This window comes from Miniopterus schreibersii (assembly GCF_964146895.1).
Source record: "Miniopterus schreibersii genome assembly, chromosome: 1".
In the NCBI taxonomy this organism is placed as follows: Eukaryota; Metazoa; Chordata; class Mammalia; order Chiroptera; family Miniopteridae; genus Miniopterus; species Miniopterus schreibersii.
The window spans coordinates 173,171,309-173,194,084 of record NC_138101.1 but is presented as its reverse complement, the minus strand read 5'-3'; the positions used below and the strand labels follow the sequence as shown (position 1 = coordinate 173,194,084).

General features: G+C 37.7%; 1 protein-coding gene across 3 annotated transcripts in view; it reads right to left on the bottom strand.

Annotated features, from left to right (window-relative positions):
- The window catches only part of SYT16 (synaptotagmin 16), a 185,868-nt gene that overhangs the window by 30,568 nt on the left and 132,524 nt on the right, over positions 1-22,776 (bottom strand). The window lies entirely within an intron of this gene.

Below are 22,776 nucleotides of genomic sequence, written 5' to 3'. Positions count from 1 at the left end.
ATCGAGCAGTTCCAAGTTGGACAGAAAGAATCTAAAGCAGGGTTGAAACACAAATTTGAGTCTACATGAATGAAACGGGAAGAGGCAGCTCCCGAGGGCAATCAGGAGGAGATGCCTAGAGCCCCGAGAAACCACTGGGATGGCCCTGACCAACGCTATGGGCCCTCTCACTGAGCCGGCAACCCTGCTGCTTTGCTGTTGCTGACACGTGCTCGTAACTGGGAGGCGGAAACTTATCCGTGCACATGCCTTATGTGCAGGTCCAGTCACCATGACAGAAAATACGCTCTCTGCTGCCCCTCAGCTATTCAAACCCACAGAGCAGACTGAGATCCGCAACTGAGGTTTTCCAAAAGCTTCCTGGTTTTGAAAAGAGGCATCCGTGTGCACGTGTGATCCTGTTTCTACTAGAAACGTTCTGATGCCTTTCTCAATACCAACAACCCAACCCAAATACCCTCTGAATTATTTGTGCCGCTTTCTCTGTGCTCCCCACCCCCCAGCACATGGGTCCTCTTTCAGTTTTTCCAACATGCCCAGGCCATTCCTGCCTTTGAGTTCTTTGCATTTGTTGCTCTTTTTGCCTGGAAACTTCACTCCCCTGGCTCCTCTCACCAAGTGTCAGCTCGACAAACTCTACCCTAATCACCTTCCTGATCATCCTACCGAAAGCAGTTCTCCTCATAGCACTTTCCAGTTTTATTTCTCTCTTCTCTCCCATCACTTCCATAAGAATAAAGACATCATCTGTTTTATTAAATGACGTGTGCCATTGTGTAAAACAATGCCTGTTGGAAACTGAGTGCTTAATAGACACTTGTTAAGTGTTGAATAAATTGGTGAGTACCCAGTGTTTTATCCCAACCCTGAAGGCTCCCTCATATACATAGTTTCCTGTGCCTGGAATAGTCTCCAGCCCCTACTCAGACTAGTCAAAAATCTAGCTCACATTCAGGTCTCAGCACAGAAAGCCCTTCTGACCCCTTAAATCATGGTCAGGGCTCCTTCCACACGCTGTAAAAATCTTTCTGTGCCCTGCCCTGACAGCACTCCCTCCAGTGTTGGGGCAGAATTACCTGTTTAATTGGCAACTATTCCACCTATCCTGTGCACACCGTGAGGGTAAGAACACATCAGGCCACCCACTTTGCATCCCCCTAGGCCTGATCTCTGCACCAGGCACATGGCAGACTACCCTGTAAATATTTTCTGAATGTGAACTGGAAATGATAAATAATGAGAAATTATTTTTTGAAAATTTCCTCCTTCCATCCAAAAGTCACACAGTGATTCTGGGTAAGAATATGGTTGTTAGTTCACAGATGGCTCCTGAAGATTGCTTCTGAATCAGAAGCTAAGAGGAAATTAAAAAGCCATATTTTAAGTGAGAGAAAATACTTCAAACACCAGCCTGGTCAAAACATTTATTCTCTGGCTTATTTAAGAGTTGATATTTTGAGGTTCTTTGGAAGACTAATAATAAAAACAAACACGTTTTGAATACTTTTTATGTGCCAGGAACTATCCTAAGCCCCTTGCACATATTATCTCATTTAAACACCACACACACACACACACACACACACACACACACACACCCCTATTATTGTTCCCATTTTGCAGGTAAGAGAACTGAGGCAGAGAGAAGTCTGAAACTGGCTGAAGATCACACTGACAATAAGCAGTAGAATCAAGACTTGAATTCAAGGAAGCCTGTGTCTAGAGGCCATGTTTCTAATCACCATGCTGGAGGACCAGAGAGAGGTAGTGGAGGTAATTCTTATTCTATATACTCACATGAACTAGCTGAATCCCTGTGGCTAAGTCCCTTAATCTTTCTGGCCCTGCTTCATCATGTGTGGGTCATTTCTAACATCTGGGTCATCTCCCAGGTCTTTTCTAGATCTAAATTCTCCGACTCCAAACTTCCTGCCCACAGGCATTAAAATGTTATCTGTTTCTCTCTTTTTTGGAGCAGGTAATCCAAGAACATGAGAGCACATCATTGTCAGCTCACTCAATTCTATCAGCTGTGACCAGCACCGTGGGAGGGCCTGAAAAGACTAGATTCATGTCAGAAGAGACTAGATTTCCCACTAACAACTCCAATGCATCCCAACAAAACTCTACCACAATGAGCAATCTGCTCATGTGTCAACATGCTGGGCACTGCATTCTGGTAAGGGGTGAACCATCACAAATGGGAGACATCCAGAGACATATTGGGGCAAAATTAAACTCTACCTTTAGAATATAGGATCAGCTAAGTACCTGGGAGGGAGTCAGGGATATTAGCACAGGAGGGGTGGTTGGATTAGACATCTGCTTGTAGTTCTTTTCATCTTTGAGATTCCATTCCACTTGTATTGCTGGCAGGCACTTTTTAAATTTAACTAGTCATAAGTCATCAATTTCAAATTAAGTAAGTTAGCTCATGGATACTTCTCCACATATAAAATCAGTAATTAGAATTCATTAATTTACCAGTATGTGGTCCTTGATTTTTTTTCCAGTGAGTCACTGATCACCCACAGAGCAAGATTCCCCTCACTTGATATAATAATCATGATAGTAATTATAACATTTCCCATTTACTAAACATATACGATATGCCAGGTACCTTTCTTGGGACTTTGCGTATATTATCCCATTTAATCATCATAGCAACACCAGGAAGTAGAGATGATGATTATTCCCATTGCAGAGATAGGAAACAGAGGCACAGAGAAGTTAAGGAACTTGCCCTAGGCAACAAAGTTAGCAAAGTAACAAAACAGACTTAAACAGAGTACCTGTACTCTTAGCCACTGTGCATATCGTCAGACATCACTGCAGCAGGTCACTACAGCCATATCTAGCTTACTTTTTAGAGGAAGGTGAGAGAACTCTGCCACTTCCACCCTGACGTCAGTCAGGAGGTTGCTTCCTTTGTGAGAAGAGCAGAGCAGTGAGAAGGGTCAGTCCCTGTGGGAGTGAATGCTTACGGGCAAGCCGCAGTGTAACTCCTATTGCTCCTTATGGGATTATAAATAAACCTGCTGTGCTATTCTAAACCTTCCTCCCCAAGGATCTCAGGGAATTCTCCACCTAAAAAGCAAAACTTTCCATCCCTTCTGGAAACCACTGAGCAGCAACAGACGTCAATGGTGGCACTATTACAAGGATAAGATCAATCCCACATACATTAATTATGTGCCAACCATTGTTCTAGAAATTTACATCTGTTAATCTATTTACTCCTCACAATAACCCTTAATGAAATTGGTATTTTATTGTCCCCATTGTATGGATGGGGAAAGTGAGGCACAGTGAGGCCAGTAATTTGCCACAATCATAAGAGTGAGTAAATAATGGAACCAACATTCAAACTCAGGCTGTCTTGCTCCAAGGTCAGTGTTATGAATGACCACATTATGCTCCCTCTACCATCTACTGCCTCAAGGAATAAACTTAAATCCTGGTCAAAATCTACATAACTGCGTTTTATCCCTAAAAAGACAAGAATCATGTAGGTGGAGCTGGAAAGAATTTTCATAAGCATCTATCTATTCCATCATTTTCACAAGGAGAAACCAAAGCCCAAAGAGGCAGTGTTTTGCCCACAGTTATACCGTGCCAGCACCAAATGTGAGTCTCCAGTGTTCCACATCAATGGGTTTGCTGCATTGTTTTTCCAGCTCTTCACCAATGGGCTGTTTTTTCAAATTCAAATATTGACTCTTATCTTTTTGAAAGATCCCAGCTACTCCCCTTGTAATGAGTCCATGTCAACAACTAAATAATGGATCTGGATTTCATTCAACCTAAATCTTTGAAAATCACAAAGTCTCACCTAAGTTGGGGCACTTATTTCAGAGATAAGATACGTCTTCCTGTATTGCCATATCGAATACCAACTTCAAATCCCTTTTAAGATAAGTACCCAGGAAACAGCGCAGTGGGGATTTATATTAAAATCTTCACCCCTTCATCCAATTACCTTGCTAAAATAACAGGAAAAAGTTGCACCATTATATGGATGTGGATACATCTTGAAGATACGATTGTTCATTTCCTCAAATCACAGAATGCAGAGAGATCTTAGACACCCCCCCAACATACCAGACTCTTCTGCAGTCTCTCTGATGCATAGCCACCCAGCTTCATCCCTTTGTTCACATACTATCAAGGTGCTACTCTGGGCTTCCTGCTCTGGCAGGAAGCTCATGACTTTGACACGCAGAGAGGGCTAACTATAGATCCATCAATACCCAGTCCCTGCTTCAATGAAGTCAGATGGTCCCTCCCTCTAACTTTAATGATTTTTTTCTATTTTAAATAGATAGAAACAGAGGAAATGATATCTCCATCTTGCACATTTAAGAGAGGAAGGTGGTTCCCCAGTGCCACAAAACTACCTGTCAAGTGTAACATCAGGTAAAGCTAGAGTGGCTAAGGATGTGGAATCTGGAGTCAGGATGCCTGAGTTTGAATCTTCTATTTGCTGTTTTGAGACCTCAGCAAGTTCCTTAATCTTTCTGAACATAAGTGTTCTTATTTTGATATTCCTTACTTTTCAAAATTGTTGAGAAGACTAAATGAGATAAACCATATAAAGGCACTTAGCGCATGCCAGGCATATGCTATGTTAATAATAATAATAATAATTATTATTATTATTATTATGCTCCATCATGGCAGTGACCTATACAGATAGGTCACTTTTATGAAGCCTTGTGTTTACATGCAAAGAGTGTGCCTGCTCTTGCAGTGTCTAACTTGAAAACACATCACCAGAATTACTGTGGGAGGGCAAAAGAAACAAGGATGGGAAAGGAGAAGATTAAACTGAGAATGTAGGTTGTACGACCTTCCTAACCTCACCACTCTTCTTCTTAAGTCTGGAGGTGGCATGCTCTGTAAGAGTTGGCAATGCCGTCTGGATGTGGGCAGTGCCCACACCTGCTCATTTTGTTGTTTCCTTTAAGACAACAAAACCACCAACTGGTGAGGCAAGATTATTTCTTAAGCCTGCCTGCTGCTATTTTACAGATGGAGAAAGAATTCTAAGTGATCAGTACAGCTCCAAGATTATTAATTCCTTCCCACCCACATAGGAGCAGTTAGGTGGAGGGAAGTACTACTTATCTCATAGATGGGAAATGGAGATGGGGGTGGGTGGTGCATGGGGGTGCAGTACCAGGGAGCTACTTTTAGCTACAATGGCAGGAAATCCCTTATATAGCATATTTCACAAATACCCACAGCAAACGACTGCCCATGGTGGCTAGATAAGGACAGATATAAGAATAAAATGTTGGTTAAAGTGAAAACGCAGAAAGGAGGTCTAAGGTAACAACTGCACATTTGGGGTCCTAAGAATATGGCCACAATCCAGCCATTCTTGGATTTGGGCAGAATAGGAAAACATTTGTAAAAGTCACTCAGCCTTGATTTTTTTCCAGACTATACTCTGTGGAAGCCTAGGGTTCCACAAAGCAGCTTCAATGCCACTGTACAAGTAGAGATGGGGATTGCTGCACTGAGCAGGCTGAGCTATGCACCATCTTCAATTAGGGCTATTTTTCTTTAATGTGGTTTATATTTTGTAAGATTCTGTTGGGATGTAGAAAAAATAGGAATCCTGACACTGTTTAAAAGTTTGAAAATTTTTGATATAACCTAACTCCCTCATTCTATAGAAGAGAACCTAAGGATGAGACTACTTAAGAGATTTATTTATAGTCAAACAGCTGTTTAGTGACAGAGGAAGAATTAGCATCTGGGTCTCCTGGACACACCTGCTCTGTAACCCTACCCCTTGTATGGAATGTTTTGACAACTCCATTTTGTATATAAACAAAGAGGTGGCACATGTAATGGTTACATATGAGTGAGTCAAATAGAAAATCTTTTATAAAAATTAGTAACATACAGATCACTATGCAAGGGAAAAAGTAAATTACAATATTGAGGATTCCAGTTCTGATAACAGCAAAGCAAGTGATTTGAACTAAACTACTACTACTAATAATAAATTCACACACAAAAAAATAATAAACCAACTATTTGAAAGCACAGAGAATGAGCAAGAGCAGGTAGAAATGGGAGGAAATCCAATGTTTGAAAGAAGGAAACTTCACTGGGTGAGATACATGGTTACATTGCTTACCTGCTAAAAGCACTCCTCAGTCAGTGCAGCACAGAGCACCTAGGACTCACGCAGAAGTCAGAAGTCTATTGACTTGAGTGTACAGAATCCAGGGAAGCTAGAGCAGCTGGAAATGGAGAAACCCCAGAAAGAAGGGAACCACAGAGAGGTAATCCCAAATCCACATGTGAACCTATCTCAAACTCTTGGCTGAAAGTGGAACTATGAATGCATGGGGGGAATCCAAGAAACCCAGAAAAGTAACAGCTAGTGGGCTAAAAATTTGAACAGACATTTTGGCTGTATCCTACCTCAGGTGAGACCAAGTTAGGAGCTTGAATCTGGCCAAGTTAGAAGGACTGGGCCAACATGCCAGGATTTCCATTAAAACCCTAGAAGGGTCAATCTCAGAAGCAAGACTAAAAGTAAAAGTGAAAGGAGCCCATTGTAACAAAGTATAAAACCTATAATACTTCACAACCTCAAATGAACCAACTAGTAATTAAATTGTGGGCTAAAACAAAAAGTGATTCTTTACAGAAAGATGAAAGAATCCAATGCCTCTACATTTCATCTTTAGTGTCCATTGTACAATCAAAAATTACTAGACATACAAAGAAACAAGAAAATGTAAAGAAACAAGAAAAATGTAAATCATCAAGAAAAGAAGCAGTCAATTGAAACTATCCCGAAGATGACTCCGATGTTAGATACAGAAGACAAAATCTTTAAAGCATCTATTATAAATATGCTCAAAGAATCAAAGGGAAAAGTGATCATAATAAATATATAGAAGGATAATCTCAGCAGAAAATGGAATCAATATAATAAAACTAAATAAATACTTAATTGGAAAGAAAATCTCTGAAATAAAAAATTACTGGACTGGTTTTATAGCAGATTGGTGATGGCAATGAACTTTGAGAGATCTCAATAGAAAAAAACCAACTGAAGAACGTAAACTTGAAAAGAATAAACAAAACCTCAGTGAAAAACAATAGCATATCAAGTTGTCTAAAATGTGTATAATGAGTGCAAGACAGAAAAAAACAAAACAAAAAATGTGGGGAAAAGTACTTTAAGAATAATGGCTGAGCATCTCCCAAATTTGGTGAAAAAACAACAGCATACAGATTCAAAAATTTTGACAACCTTGTTCAAAAGTTCAATAGCTAAACATATCATAGTCAATCGGCTGGGAATCAAAGGTGAAGCAATATGTTTGAAAGTAGGAAGAAAAAAAATCACATATGGGAGAGCAATAATACAGATGAAAACTGGCTTTTCTCAGAAAAATGAAAGCCAGAAACTACATGTTTTAAGAGCGGAAATAAAAAAAAGTTAACACTAAATTCTATATCCAGAGAAACTATCCTTCAGAAAGTAATGTAAAATAAACAAGTTTTTATATAAATGAATAGAAAATTCATTAGACTTGCAGTTCAAAAAATATTACAGGAATTTCTTCATGTGAAAGAGAACTGGTAACAAAGTAAATTTCTGATCCAAGGGAAAGAATAAAGAGCAATAATGGCAATTTTACATATGGTAAATACAAAAAAAAAATTGATGTTTTCTCCTTTTACTTTTTCTAAAGATAAATGAAGAAAGTATATACTATTGCATCATGAGGTTGATAAAGTGTGAAGTAAAATATAACGTAACACAAGAGTGAAGAGGTAATGATTTATACTGTTGCAAAATAAAAATCATTGTAAAGTGGTATAATGCAAAGAGCAAATGTTGCAAAGTGGGCTGTGATAAACTAAAGATGTATATGTAGGTATGTAATTCTTAGAGCAACCACTAAATAAAGAAAATACTAACAGGTATAGCGAAAAATGTAATGGAGAAATTGAATGCTAACAACAGAAGTAACAGACGAAAAAATCAGAGGCAACAATGAGAAAACAAACATCAAAATGACATACCTAAACCCAATAATATACATACACTAAATGCAAATGAAATAAATATCCCATTTGAAAGCAGAGATTGTCAAACTGAATAAAAATGCAATACCCAACTATATGATGGCTGTAAGAGACAGATTTTACATATAAAAATACAACAGGTTAAAAGTAAAAGGATTTTAAAAGATCTGTTATGTAAAGTACAAGCATAAGGAAGCTGGTACAGTTTTATTAAAATTGAAGTAGACTCCAAGACAAGAGTTTTACCAGAGATAAAAAAGGATACTTTACTTAGCATAATACCCTCTAGGTCCATCCATACTGTGGCAAATGATAAGATTTCATTCTTTTTATGGCTGAATAATATTCCATTGTATATATGTACCACCATTTTTTTATCCACTCATCTCCAGATAGGCACTTGGGTTGCTTCTACATATAGACTATTGTAAATAACCCTGCAATAAACATAGGGGTGTATATATTCTTTCAAATTAGTATTTTTGGGTTTCTTTGGATATAAACCCAGAAGTAGAATTGCTGGGTCACAAGGCAGTTCCATTTTTAATTTTTTTGAGGGAACTCCATATTGTTTTCCATAATGGTTGCATCAATCTATATTCCCACCAAAAGTGCGCAAGGGTTCAAAGTAGTAGTTACAAAATAGTCACGGGGATGTAAAGTACAGCATAGGGAATACAGTCAATAATTTTGTAATAACTGAATGGTGCCAGGTGGGTACAGGAAATATCAGGGGAAACACTTTGTAAAGTATATGACTGTCTAACCACTATGCTGTACACCTGAAAGTAATACAAAATAATATTGAATGTAAACTGTAATTAAAAAATAAAATTTTAAAAAATTAAAAAGGATATTTTATAATGATAAAGTGATTGATTCATCAAGACACAAAAATCATAAGTGTGTACTTATTAACCTGGCTTCAAAATACACGATGAAAAAACTAATAGAAGATACAGGTGAAATAGACAAATTCAAAATAAAGTTGAAGATTTTAACAGCCCCCTCCTCAGAAGTTGATAGAGCAAAATTTTAAAAATCTGTAAGTATATAAATTTGTATTATGACCCAACAAATAGTAAATTGTGATAATGTGGACTTAAAAAAATAAAACTTCTGCAGTTTGGGGGTACAGAGTTCTATAACTGTCAGATAATACCAGTATCTACACAACTCTTATAGAAGGTAGAAAAAACATTTCTCAACTTATTTTATGAGGCCAGCATAACCCAAATACAAACACCTGACAAAGATATCACATGTACAGAAAATTGCATACGAATATAACTTATGATTATAGTTACAAAAAATCTTTGGCAAAATATTAAGAAATGGAATTCAGTAATGTATTAAATGCATCATATATTATATCCACATAATGTTTATCCTAGCAATGCAAAGTTGGTTTAAAATATTAAATCAATTGATGTAATTCAACAAATTAACAATAAAAAAGAAAAACCAAATAACCATCTCAACAGTTACAGAAAAGTTATTGCCAATATTTAATATCAATTTCAGATAAAAAAAATTTCAGCTCACTAGGGATGTGCATTAATCTGAAAAAAGGGAATCTACTAAAACTCTACAGCTAACCTCAATGGTGAGACTACTTAGCGAAATTAGCAAAGTCAATATATAAAAATCATTTCTATTTCTATATTCTGATAATAAATTAAAAATATAACTTTTAAAAATTCTGTTTACAATAGCATCAAAATACATGAACAGTGAGGAATAAATTTAACAAGAGGTATTTGAAACCACAAAGCTAAAAGCAATAAAATATGACTGTGAGAAAATAGAGAAGATTCAATGTTAACATGTTACTCTCTCCAAATCAGTCTACTGATTTAGTACAATCCAAATCAAATCAAAGCAGATGTTTTATAGAATTCTACAAATAGATCTAAAATATATAAGGAAATATAAAGGATTTAGAATATTCAAAATAATTCATAAAAAGAAAAAAGTGGGAGTACCAACATGCCTGATTTTAAGACTTATTACGTAGATACACTAATCAAGACAAGCTGCTATTGGCAAAAAGAATAAAGCAATAGAATAGAATTAGAGTCCAGAAATAGCCCCATACAAGTACGGTCAAGTTTTATTTTTAAAAGTGCCAGGGTAATTCAATGGAGAAATTAAAGTCCTTCCAAAAAATGATGCCTGAGCAAAATGGATATTAATATGGAACATCAACCCTTATCTCACACTGTGTGTCTGTGTGTGCGCGCGCACGTGTGTGTATGTATCTAATTGTAAAATTTTAAACTATAAGACTCCTGGTAGAAAAACAGAGGAGAAATTTTTGCAACCTTAAGATATGCAAAAGCATGAACCAGAAAAGAAAACACTGATAAATTAGACTTCAACATTTAAAACTTTTGCTCTTTGAAAGATCATTATGAAATGAAAAGACAAGCCACAGACCGAGAGAAAATATTTACATACATATGTCAGATAAAGGACTTGTATCCAGAATATAAAAAGGCCTTTTACAATTCAGTAATAATATAACAATACAAACAACCCAATAAAAATTTTCAAACCAACACATTACAAACTAATATGTGCAAATGACTATAAAGCAAGTGAAAAGATGTTTAACCTCAGTAATCACCAGGGTAATACAAATCAAAACTAAAATGATATACTAATAAAGTTTTTTAAAGTGACTATATCAAGGGCAAGGAAGTAAATCATCGGGAGCTCTTGTACACTCCTGGTTGAAATGTAAAATGGTAAAACAATTTTAGTAGTTTCTTAAAAATTCAAACATACATTTGACTGCATAACCTAGCCACTCCACTGCTAGATATTTTCCCAAAGGCAAAAAAAAAAACACATGTCCACACAAAGGCTTTTAGACAAATGTTATGGAAGCTTATATTTGTGATAGCCCAAATCTGGAAGTAACCCAAAAGTGCAGCAACAGGTGAATGGACAAACAAATTGTGATATAGCCTACAATGGAACACTAGTCAACAATCAAGAGGAATGAACTATTTATACCTGCAGCAACATGGATGAATCTCAAAAGCGTTAGCTGAGTTGGGGGAGAAAGTCAAAAAAGAGTATACTGGTAAAAAATAAAAAATAAAAAAGAGTACCCATTGTATGATTCCATTTATATAATATTCTAGAAAACTTAAAATAATATGTTGTAATAGAAAACAGACCAGTGGTTGTCAGGAACGGATTACCAAGGGGCATCAGGAAACTTTTGGAGTGATGTAAACGTTTTCTTAATTCTGGTGGTGACTTCACATGTATAGTAAGTCAAACTTGCCAAATTGTACACTTTATATACATGTAGTTTACTGTATTTCAATTGTACCTCAAAAAACTTTTAAAAAAATGGTTGCAGTAGCCCTGGCTGGTGTTGCCCAGTTGGTTGGGCATTGTCCAGTACACCAAAAGTTTGCTGGTTCGATCCCTGGTGAGGGCACATGCCCTGTTGTGGGCTGGATCCCTGGTAAGGGGTATGCAAGAGGTAGCTGACAGATATTCCTCTCTCACATTGATGTTTCTCTCTTTCTCTCTCCCTCTCACCTTCCTCTCTCGAAAACTCAAAAAATATTTTTTAAATGGTTGAAATAATGCTATATCCCATGGCAGCCTTACCTTCCCCCAACCCCCTGCAAGGCATGAGGACCTCCCCTATGGACTGAAATATTCCCAGCCTTGAGCCATTTCTGTGCAGTTGAGAAGGCTCCAAGCCAATGAGGTCTAGAACTTGTCCTCCTACTCTAGCCCTAGAAAAGATGTTGGAGTGCCAGAGCACCCACCAAATGGAGCATCTCTCTGATCCCCACTGTGTCTACGTGAGAAGTTCTTCTGGCTTTCTGATTTATATTCTGAGTTTCCAGATAAGCCTTGAAATGCAACCCTCATTTAGCTCCTCTGGCCTCTCTATGTCTCCAGTTATTGGACCTTATTGCCAGCAGCCAACAGCTACTTACCAAAGTCAAACCTAGCTAGCCGTAAAGACAGAGACAATGCTGCCACAACCTGGACTCCCCTGCTGCCATACTCAGCTCACCATATATATCACCAGGAGAAAGGTGTTTGCCTAATCAGCCCCATATTTTCCTTGCATCTATAGACGATGCAAGGAATTTGTTTTACTAATTACCGCCTAAGGGATTAACCCTACACCCAGGGTTACTTTAGTCTCTTTAAGACTGATTTCTCTTCCCCACCAGGTCAAACTCACCTAAAATATGAGAGAAGGCGTTGTGAAAACATTGAGGGGTAGGGTGATCAGCTCTGATTGTGGGGATATTCTCAACAGACCTGTATTTGCACTCACTGGGCCCTCATTTTTCACTATTCGGACTCTTGAGTACAAATGTTTTCTGAGCAGTTGGCTTTGACAATCACTCTAAGCTGTTTCATTGCTGCAACAGGACTGACCTGGACAAGAGCAAGTGCTAAACTGTCAAATTCCCTGTTGCTTTCAAGCTCTGCTCTCTAATTTGTATGCCTCCTACAAGGGAATTTCTTGATGGGACCCAAGTGTTGTGTTGTTTTCCTACAATGGTGGCATTTACATACAAATTAATGGCCAAGGCTGTAATTTACTCTGCTGAGAACTGAGGTGACCTGGTAATTAAATTTCTGCACATACGGAGAAAATATAAAACCAGCATGGCTGTTTGCTTTTCCCCCCCAAGCCCCCAATAGTTCTCTATCACTCCAAAGAATTCTTACAAGTAAATGTGAATCAACATTTTAATTTACAAATGTTCTGATTAGGAAGACAAAAAACAATTCCATTGCCATGGATACTAAAATGCAGGGCATGGAATGTGTAACCCAGGCTAAGGAAGATAATGAACAGATCTTGTGATTTGCAGGTGTTATTTCTGAAATCCTAGCTGTTCACTTCATTCCCTCATCTTCCCATCCTGTTCTGCAAATGATCCTCAAGTCAGTTTCCAAAGTTTTGTTTTATCTTGCAACAGACCCCAGCCAAGCGGCAGAGATAATTTCTATAAGACAGTTTTAAGTCTCCCCAGCACCAAATCTACAGTAAATATATCCAAATATATCATGACAACTGAAAATAAACAGACTGAAATACTCCCTTAGCTAAGTAACAGCTTTTTCAGAAAAAAGAAAAAAAGTCATATTCCCCAAAAAAAGTCATGCGATTCATGCGTCAGATACTCAGTCGTGGTATGCACACATTAGAATAGCAGCCCCCAGTGATGCCTTGAAAATCAGAAAAATTAATGGAAAATTTTCTAAAAGTTCCATTTTCCCCATAAAGTTTCTATGCCTCAGGTGCCTGTGATCATACATGCTGACAAGCAAAAGCAGGTAATAAAACACATGAATATTAAAGAAACTGCTAATCATGCTTCCTTCCTCAGCTTGTTTTGTCTTGAACATGCATCCTCACAGCTGTGACTGTTATGTGGCTTACAAAATCTAGTCACATTTTCCATTGGAAAAATGATTCCTGATTCATGATGAAAATAAATGCATTAAAATTTCATGGGGTGCTACAAAAAGCACCTCAATTTTCAGGCATTGAACCACCTGAACAAGCTGGGTACCAATGCATTCAAAATGTTGCCCTGGGTATAATAATAGCCCCTGTTCCATCCTCAATCTTAACCATCATGCAGCGTTCACCTTCTATTCGTTTTCTTAGTTACATTTTCTAATGAGTTTATGTAATTGTGACTCTTCTAACATCTTTAAGGAATCTGCAGTCTTAATTCATTCTTCTCTAGTCTGTCCACTTAGTGTCTAATAAACTATTAGGAAAAAAACAAATGCTAAATAAATTTGAAATTAGTACAATACTATATTAGTCAAGGTTCTCCAGAGGAACAGAACCAATAGGAGAATATATAGGGTATCCCCCCAAAATGTATAAACACTTTACAGCTGATGGCTTAATTGATACTTCTTTCTTTTCAGATTTAACCCATTGGAATTAATAATTATTCAAAGTGTGTATACATTTTTGGGGACACCCTGCATATATGGCATTGGCTTACAAAATTATGGAGGCTGAGAAGTCCCAAGACCTGCAGTTGGCAAGCTAGAGACTCGAGAGGACCACAGTGTAGTTCCAGCCTGACTGAAGGTCTGAGAACCAGGAGAGTCAATGGTGTAAGTTCTAGTTGGAGGGGAGGAGAAGGCTGATGTTCCAGCTTAAGCAGAAAGGCAGGGAAAGTTCCCCTTAACTCAGTTTTTTTGTTCTATTCAGTCTTCAACTGATTGGGTGAGGCCCACCCACATTAGGGAGGGCAATCTGCTTTACTCAGTCTACTGATTCAAATTTCATTCACAAAAACCCTTTGGGACACACCCAGAATAATTTGGCCAACTCTCTTGGCACCGTGTGGCCCAGTCCGATCGGCAGGTAAGATTAACTGTAACAAATAGCACATAAAAACTAAATGCAAAGCAGGAAGAATACCAACAAGAAGCAGATCACATGAAGGTTTTAATCTCAGTTCGGATACTTTCCAATTAGGTGATCTTAGGTGATCGCTAAACCTGTTTATTCATATTTAAAAATTAGACCAGCTTTTGGCTCTAGCTGTATGGAAGCCTGAGACCATATAGAACCCTCCTGCTACAAACTCATAGAGATACTGATGAAATGAGAACCTGGTGTTAGTCCAAAAGGGTAACCAACTTGTTTGCAGGTCCCATAGACTGGTATCTAGGATATTAATAGTCCTGGGTTCATGCAAACCTGGCTGGATTCAGGACTCTAGCATAAGGCTTCTGCTCTTTAATAAGAGCTGCCCTTTCTTTGAAAAGGGGACTCATAAAATTTCATCTAACAGTTTGGACCTAGAGAAGTAGCAAAAAAGGTTGCTATCTGTTGGGGCTGTAAATGAGGGGGGAAAGCCCTATAAGAAATAAAAACACCAAGTCTTTACTTCTCACAGAGATATAATATCAGAACAGAGATAAAATATCTGAAGGCAAGGACTTAATCAGAGAAATGGTTAAGCATCTATAGAATCCAGGAGACCTTAGAGAAGCAAAGTGCAAAATTCATCTATAAGAACAACTCCATAACCCAAGGTACACAGGATTATACCCCTCACTAAGCACAAAAAGACCCATTCTGAAGATAAGTTCTCCCCACAAACACACAGAATATAATACACAAAAGAGATTAAGCTATCATGAGGTGGGATGAAAACAATCTAAGAATACACAGTAATTTCAAGCATGTAAGAAAGATTTACAAAAGCTAGCCATGTATTAGGCCATAGAGGAAGCTTCAAAAATATGATTAGACCACATTATAATTTCAACACAGTAAGAAATAAAACAAAAGACTTTTTAAAAATTATAAAAATGCTTTTGGAAACCAGAAACCACATTTTTAAATAATTGATGGGTCAATGAAGAAACCCTAATTGGAATTATAAAATATTTATAACTGAGAAATAATGACTGCATCACGTATCATACACTTGTGGGATATATTTAAAGTGGTACTTAAAGGAAATTCATGGATTAAGATATATATTAGAAATAAAGATTTAAAAATATAACTGGTAAATTCAAGATGTTATCAATCAACAGTTAAACAAAGCAAAATATAAGGAAGAAATAGAAGAGAGAAAAGCAGATATTAATAAAAATCTTAATATAAAGAAAACATTAAGAACTAGAGATGAGAAAAACTACCTTTAATGATAAACCATTGGCAAGATTGAGACAAACAATACATTTACAAATATAGTGGGCATTTAAAAATCACAAGAGAGAAAAAACAAGTTTAAACAATTTTTTCAAAGAAAAAATAGAAAACATAATAGCCACTAAAAAGTTAAATATAGAAAAAAATTAAAAAGGGACATATCACATCAAGATGGTTTTATATGATTGCTTCCAACTTTGAAAGAATGGGTAATTGCTCTTTTATACAAGTTGTTCTAGAAGATAAACCTTCCTGTATCCTTTTATAAGGTTAACATAAACCCAAGTAAGGTAACTTATATATCAATCTCTTATGATCCTAGTTGCAAATATTCTAAACAGCAACAAACAAAATTTATGATGTATTAAAAACAAATACATCAAGAATAAGAATTTATACCAGACAAGCACAGAAGTTTAAGTATCAGGACAGTCTCTTAAATGTAATTAACCACATTAACTGATTAAAGATGAAAAACAATTATCTCAGTAGATTTGGGAAATTACTGAATAAATTTCAATATCCATTCACAATAAAACTCTTAGCAAACTAGGAACAAAAGAAAACTTTCTCAACTGAAGAAGAATATATACCATGCATCATACTCAAAAGTAAATTTTTTTTAGTTGGTATAGGGGGATATAAACAATAATATTGTAATAAGTTTGCAAGTAATAAATGATTACTAGAATTAGTGGGTTGATCATATTGTAAGGTATAAAAATGTTGAATCACTATATTGTACACAGGAAACTCATATAACTAATATAATATTGTACATAAAAAGTAAACTTTATCATTCTTTATAAACAGCAAAAGACAAAAATACTTGCTCTTATCTCTCCCTTGTAATTTTGTACTGGAAGTCTTACAAGTGCTATAAGACAAGAAAAATAAATGAAGAGTGTGGATCAGAAAACGAGAAATGAAATTCCAAGAGATCTAACTTTCCATATTCAAAAAAATAGAAGAAAAGCTAAGGTCAACCTTTAAATTATTAAGAGTTTATCAAGAAGGCATTTGCCTTTGATCACAATAGAATAATAAGTACCAAATTTACCTTCACACATGCAACAACTAAAAATCTGGGCACAAATAACTCTTCTCAAGATATTGAACATTATACAACAAAAAAACAGGGACACCTGAAAGATGAGAAATGAGCATGTCAGTCCTGTGATTGCCCAAACTGACTGCTTGGAGGAAGTTTTGAGGCCACCATGCAGGGAAGGGGAAGCCAGGCAAAGCTGGTGGTCTCCCTGAGTTGAGGAGATGGAGCTAGGAGGCCAGGGAGGCCAAGGCTATGAGAGCTTACCAAAGCAGTATTAGAGCAGAAAGCTACAGAGAAAGAACTCCAGAGATCTGCTGTATCTGAGTACTCAGCTGAATACTGATGTGTGTGCATGTGAGGAAACCACCCAAAGCCATGGAGAGAACCACTGGAAAAGAATGGAGGTAACAGTACCTGGAGCTCAGTGCCTGATTCAACTAGAATAGAAAACCTCATAATTAATGGGGTATCAGCTAAACTACTCAGAAGGGTTTTGCCTCGGTAGGGAAGATCAATTAACACTAGATAAAACAGTACTTTGGTCCTACCTAACAGAGCTTCAAACCAAGACCTGAAATGATCAAACTGCTCCCAAGTAACTTAACCACATCTCAGAACAAAGCTCAAGAATATTTATATATCCAGCATGCAACAAGGTAAAATATCCTTCAAAAACAAAGGCAAAATATAGACTTTTCAGAAAGAATTCATCATCAGCAAAATAAGAAATGTTAAAAGAAGTCCTTCAAACAGAAGAAAAATGATACCAGATACAAATGTGTAGCTAGCTACACAAAGAAACGAAAAGCACCTGAAATCACTAGGTGGGTAAAACTGCAGAAAGATTTAGGTTCTTATTATTTAAATTTCTTTTTTAAAAGTGCCAAGTTTTAGATATGTGTTGTACCATACAGATGTTAATTTTGACCTTCTGGGGGCTTTCTTTCTCTTTAAGTAATGATATTCTGGTTTTTATTTATTCACTTATTTTTAGAAAATCACTCCCCTTTAAATCTCAATCCACAAGGTTGGAGTGAGGTTGACCATACACTTCTTCATTTTAAGTAAGGCATAAAACTCAAATCTGGCCAATGACAGCCAGGCTCAGGACTTCGTTAGAAATACTGAAAACTATTTCCTTCTAGCTTATCAACTCTGCACCTAGGGTTGAGAAGTTAGAAGGATATAAGCCTGTCTCTACTATCACCTAGAGGGACAGCCTGCTGAAGAGAGAAACCAACACAGAAAAAAAGCAGAACTAAGAATTGTGAGTTCCCGATACTAACCACTGTGAGCTGGAGCCAATCATTCCTGTATCCAGCACAACCTAGTGGGCTTTTTACTTTTGTGAGCCAATAAACTTGTGTGTGTGCCCCTTTTGAACTGAGTTTCTGTCAACTGCACCCTGAAGGATTCTGACTAATACAGTAGTAAAGTGTAGAGAGTATTATCATAGGCGAGAACAAATGGATCTCCATTCTAGATCTGCCTCTGTCAACACATAATTATGAAATCTTGGCCAAGGAACTTTATGTCCTCTATATTGCTCTCTCTTCTGAATTCCTGCAATAAATGCTGTCTGCATAATTTATTAAGCAAATACGTATGTACTGCCTTGTGATATATCTTCTCTCTTGACTATATTTAAATCTTTATTAACGTTTTATTCACTTACATCTTATTTCCCCAATCAGATTATATGTCCTTGATTCCTCCCACACAGCTGATGCTGCTCCCCTGAACCCAAACACACACAAAGCATGCCTTATATGAATAAGCTGATCTATTAGGGCCCTTTCTGTTTAAAATAAATCTACGCTCTTGTAAGAATACTGTGGTCCCAGATATCATGACTGTTTTTCTGATTCCACAGCATACACTGACCAAGCCACCCCATGCCTTGTCCCAAAAATACCACGAGTCCCCAGAAGCAGAGTACGCCTTGGGCTTTTACAGCCCCCAGATAAAGTACAGGCTCTTGATGCTGTCAGCATACTGAAAGCATCAGCTGAATTAAACTGAATCTATCTAAATTTCCTTTCATGTCCAGAAATATTTTCTTTTACTGAAGAAGAGTAGAAGTGAAGAGCAAAGGATTTAGAATCAAAAGACCCAAGTTTTAGCTCTGGTTCTGCCATTTGTTAGCTGTGTGCTATTTGCCATTTGTTAATTAACTTCTCAGAGCTGCCATTTCTTCAAATATAAATGGAAATAATAATCCTTGCCTTGCCTTTTAAGATTGCTGTGAGGAACAAAAGTAATAATTTGTGGGCAAAGAAGGACTGCAAGTGACATTTACTAAGCATTATGATGTACTCATATTACATATAATAGTCCACTTAAAACTTATCACGTCCTCACTTACTGTATCCTTACTTGGCAGATGACATAACTGAGGCTCACAAAAGTCAAGTAACGGTAGGCTGTGTGACTCCCAAATCTGGATTCCTTCCATCACACTATTCCACTTGGCAAACACAAAGATGTACAAATAACAAGTGTTCTGTTCCCCAGGTCCCAGGAGACTATGAAAGACAACAGGCTGGGCTTCAAAACCAAATGAAAAACAGGAAATGAGAAACTCAGTGCAACCCAAAGAGTCCCTGCGTATCCACAGTAGTTAGGATTGACAAAATCGTGGAGCACGTGCCACTGTACTTTCCTCCCATATCCAAAGAAGAGGACACTAACTGGTCATGACTCTCTTTCCTGAGAAGCTTGGCCATGTCCTCAGAATCTGTAAACATCACTCCAAATGGCAAAACCCACCCTTCAGAGCTGCCTGCAACATGAAGCCTCTAGTCATACTCCATGTAAAGACTCTGCCTCCGTCCTATTTATAGACTGGAGAATGGAGCTATAGCCAGGCCAGGGAGCAGAACGGGAAGAGGAAAGGGAATGAAAGGAAATTCACTTACTGAAAAGTCCACCTGCTTAATAAAGAGCATTGATTGCACAACACGCAAGGCCCAGAGCCCGATGTCAGACACACGTGGGAACAGAAATAAACCCCGGCCCTCGGCTGGCATTTATAATCCCACCAGCTCTGTCTTCTATGATACCAAAAGGCTTTGGGGTCCATGAAGCAGCCTGGAAAAGTGGGCTCATTTAAGAAAGCAAAAGTAGCTTAGATGGGTCAGCAACTAAAGAGACTGCTAAGTCCATCAGTGGAACCCTTGGGGTTAGATACGTTTCAGAATTCGGGTTCTCTTAGATTTTACAAAAGAAATATGGTACACATGCCATATATTATTTAAAACCCCAGTGGAGTCTTAGGCAACACCTCGTAATAAAACACATTAATAATTAAATCATGTGAATATTCACTCAGATAAGTAAAAGCTCTAAATAACCTCATTCCAGTTTGAGTCATCCCTGACCTTATAAAGATATATTCCACTTTTCGATGTTTTGGATTTGGGAATTCCAGATAAGGGTTATTAGCACATGTGTATTAGGATAATGTTGAATATATCAATTTAAGATAAAAGCTAATTTTATGTTACTTGATTTCTAGAAAAGATATCCGAAACCATATGTTGCATAAAGCTATACAAACCTTTTACCCACATTTATTCATAAATTAATAATTTTTAAGATGCAGGAATCTCAAAAATTCTAAAAATTCTTGTTTTAGGATATTAAAGTACATTTTCAGGATAATGCACAATTCTAGGGTCTGGAGATAGCACAGGGTAGGTGAAGAAATTACACAAATACAAGGAAAACACTAGAAAACCAAAAGGACCTTGTGAACTGGGACCCTGCCATAATTAAGCTGGAGGGGCAAAAGGCTCATGCCAATATCTTCTCCCATTTAGTTGGTGGTCTTGTTTTGCTGGCGGTTTCTTCTGCTGTGTGGAAGCTTTTTAGTGTGATATAGTCCCACTCATTTACTTTTGCCTTTACTTCCCTTGCCTTTGGGGTCAAATTCATAAAATCCTTTCTAGCACCAAGGTCCATAAGTTTAGTACTCATGTTTTCTTCTATGTCATTTATTGTTTCAGCTCTTATATTGAGGTCTTTGATCCATTTTGAGTTGATTTTTGTATATAGAGGCACACAGCAGTTTAGTTTCATTCTTTTGCATTGAGGTTCCTCAAAAAATTAAAATAAAGTTATTACCATGTAACCCAGCAACCCTTCTTCTCAGTATCTACTCAAAAAATTTGAAAACATTTATTTGCAAAGATGTATACACCCTTATGTTCACTGCAGCCAAGACATGGAAACAACTAAAGTCTCCTTTGATGGATGATTGGTAAAGAAGATGTGGTACATATATACAATGGAATACTAGTTTCCATAAGAAAGGGTGGAATACTGCCATTTGCGACAACATGGATGGATCTTGAGAATATCATACTAAGCCAAGTCAGATGGAAAAAGACAAGAACCATATGATTTCACTCACATGTGGGATATAAAACTGAAAGCAATGAATGAACAAACAAAACAAACAAACAAAAACTCACAGACACAGACAACAGTATGGTGGTTACCAGAGGGAAGGTGGGGTGGAAAGGTAGTAAAAACATAGGGGGTGGAATATATGGTGACGGAAGGACATCTGACTTTGGGTGGTAAACACACAATGCAATATACAGATGTATCATAGAATCATACACTTGAAACCTATATAATTTTATTAACCAATGTTACCTCAATAAATTTAATTTTTAAAAAAGAGCTCATGCCCCTGACAGTCACTTAATGTGGGTCCAGTGTCCTCAGAGCACGTAAAACCTGCTTTGTAGCTCAGAGGCCAAAGTGTCTAAGAAGCACAATGACTTGTCCCTTGCTGCACACAAAGGATGCTTGCTTTTAGGCCCTACTTGACTGTCCCCTCACAGGATGTGACACCACTGACAACATGCCTTCCCTGGTCTTCCAGGGCAGCGGAGTCTCCTGTTTTCCTCCATCCCCCTTGCTCGTCTCTTGGCACCGGTATTCTTCAGTGTTCTACTCTGAGCACTTTTGCTCCATCCTCATGCTGTCCCTGCAAATCTCAAACCACCAGTTCAACTACCACGTCCACAATGTCAACACGCAGAGCAGCTCCACCCCTCTCCTGAGCTCTGCAATAATGCGTTCTACATGTGCCTCTAGCCAGGCTTTCTCTACGACCCCTGCCCCGCCCATTCTGCTCCCATCTACTCCCAAACAATGCACTGTTGCCTTTTTCCTTTATTCATATTCTCAATTCTCTGTGCCCAGAATGACCTCTGCTCCCCTCAACTCCCATTCCCAATTTTAACCTCGTTTGTCAAAATGCTTCTGGCTTGACCCTGTTCAGAGTCTAGTCTCCCACCCCCAAGATCACAGCCTGAGCTTGGGTTTCCTTCCCTCACTATTGCAACCCCTGCCCTGTGTGCTTACCCCTATGGAAGCACTGCCTGAAGTAATTTCAAACTCTGTTGACTTGCACATGCCCCTCTCTAGTGTCAGCTCCTTAAATGTAGGAGCAGAGTCCCTCTCTCTGCATCATCAGAGCCACGCCAGCATTGTGTCAGGCCCATGGCAGCTGCTCAGTGCATACTTATTGAATGAAAGCAGTAATTAATAATTAGTCCTATCATACTGTAGGGAAAGGAGTTGGAACCCCAAAAGCATCTAACAGGGAAAAGCACCTTTCACCATAATCAGGCACAGAGAGGGTGCTTCACGCATGTGTTAAGTGAATCAATTACATATTTCATTAGTATTTATATGACTCTTCATCTTGTATTTCAGATACACACAGATTAAATGAGCTTTTGTGGTCTGGACATCAGCTCCAAATCATAGGAAAATGCCTTTCTAGTTCCAGACAGCTTAGCAAGCAGCCTCTGGAACACACCCATTGGTAAGCAGAGACTGGGTGTACAACAGTGAAACACCATTTATCAAATGTAGCTTTTATTAATCTATTGTAATTATTTTTTTCTAAACCTGTAAATGGATATCTACCTTTCTCTTTGATGCA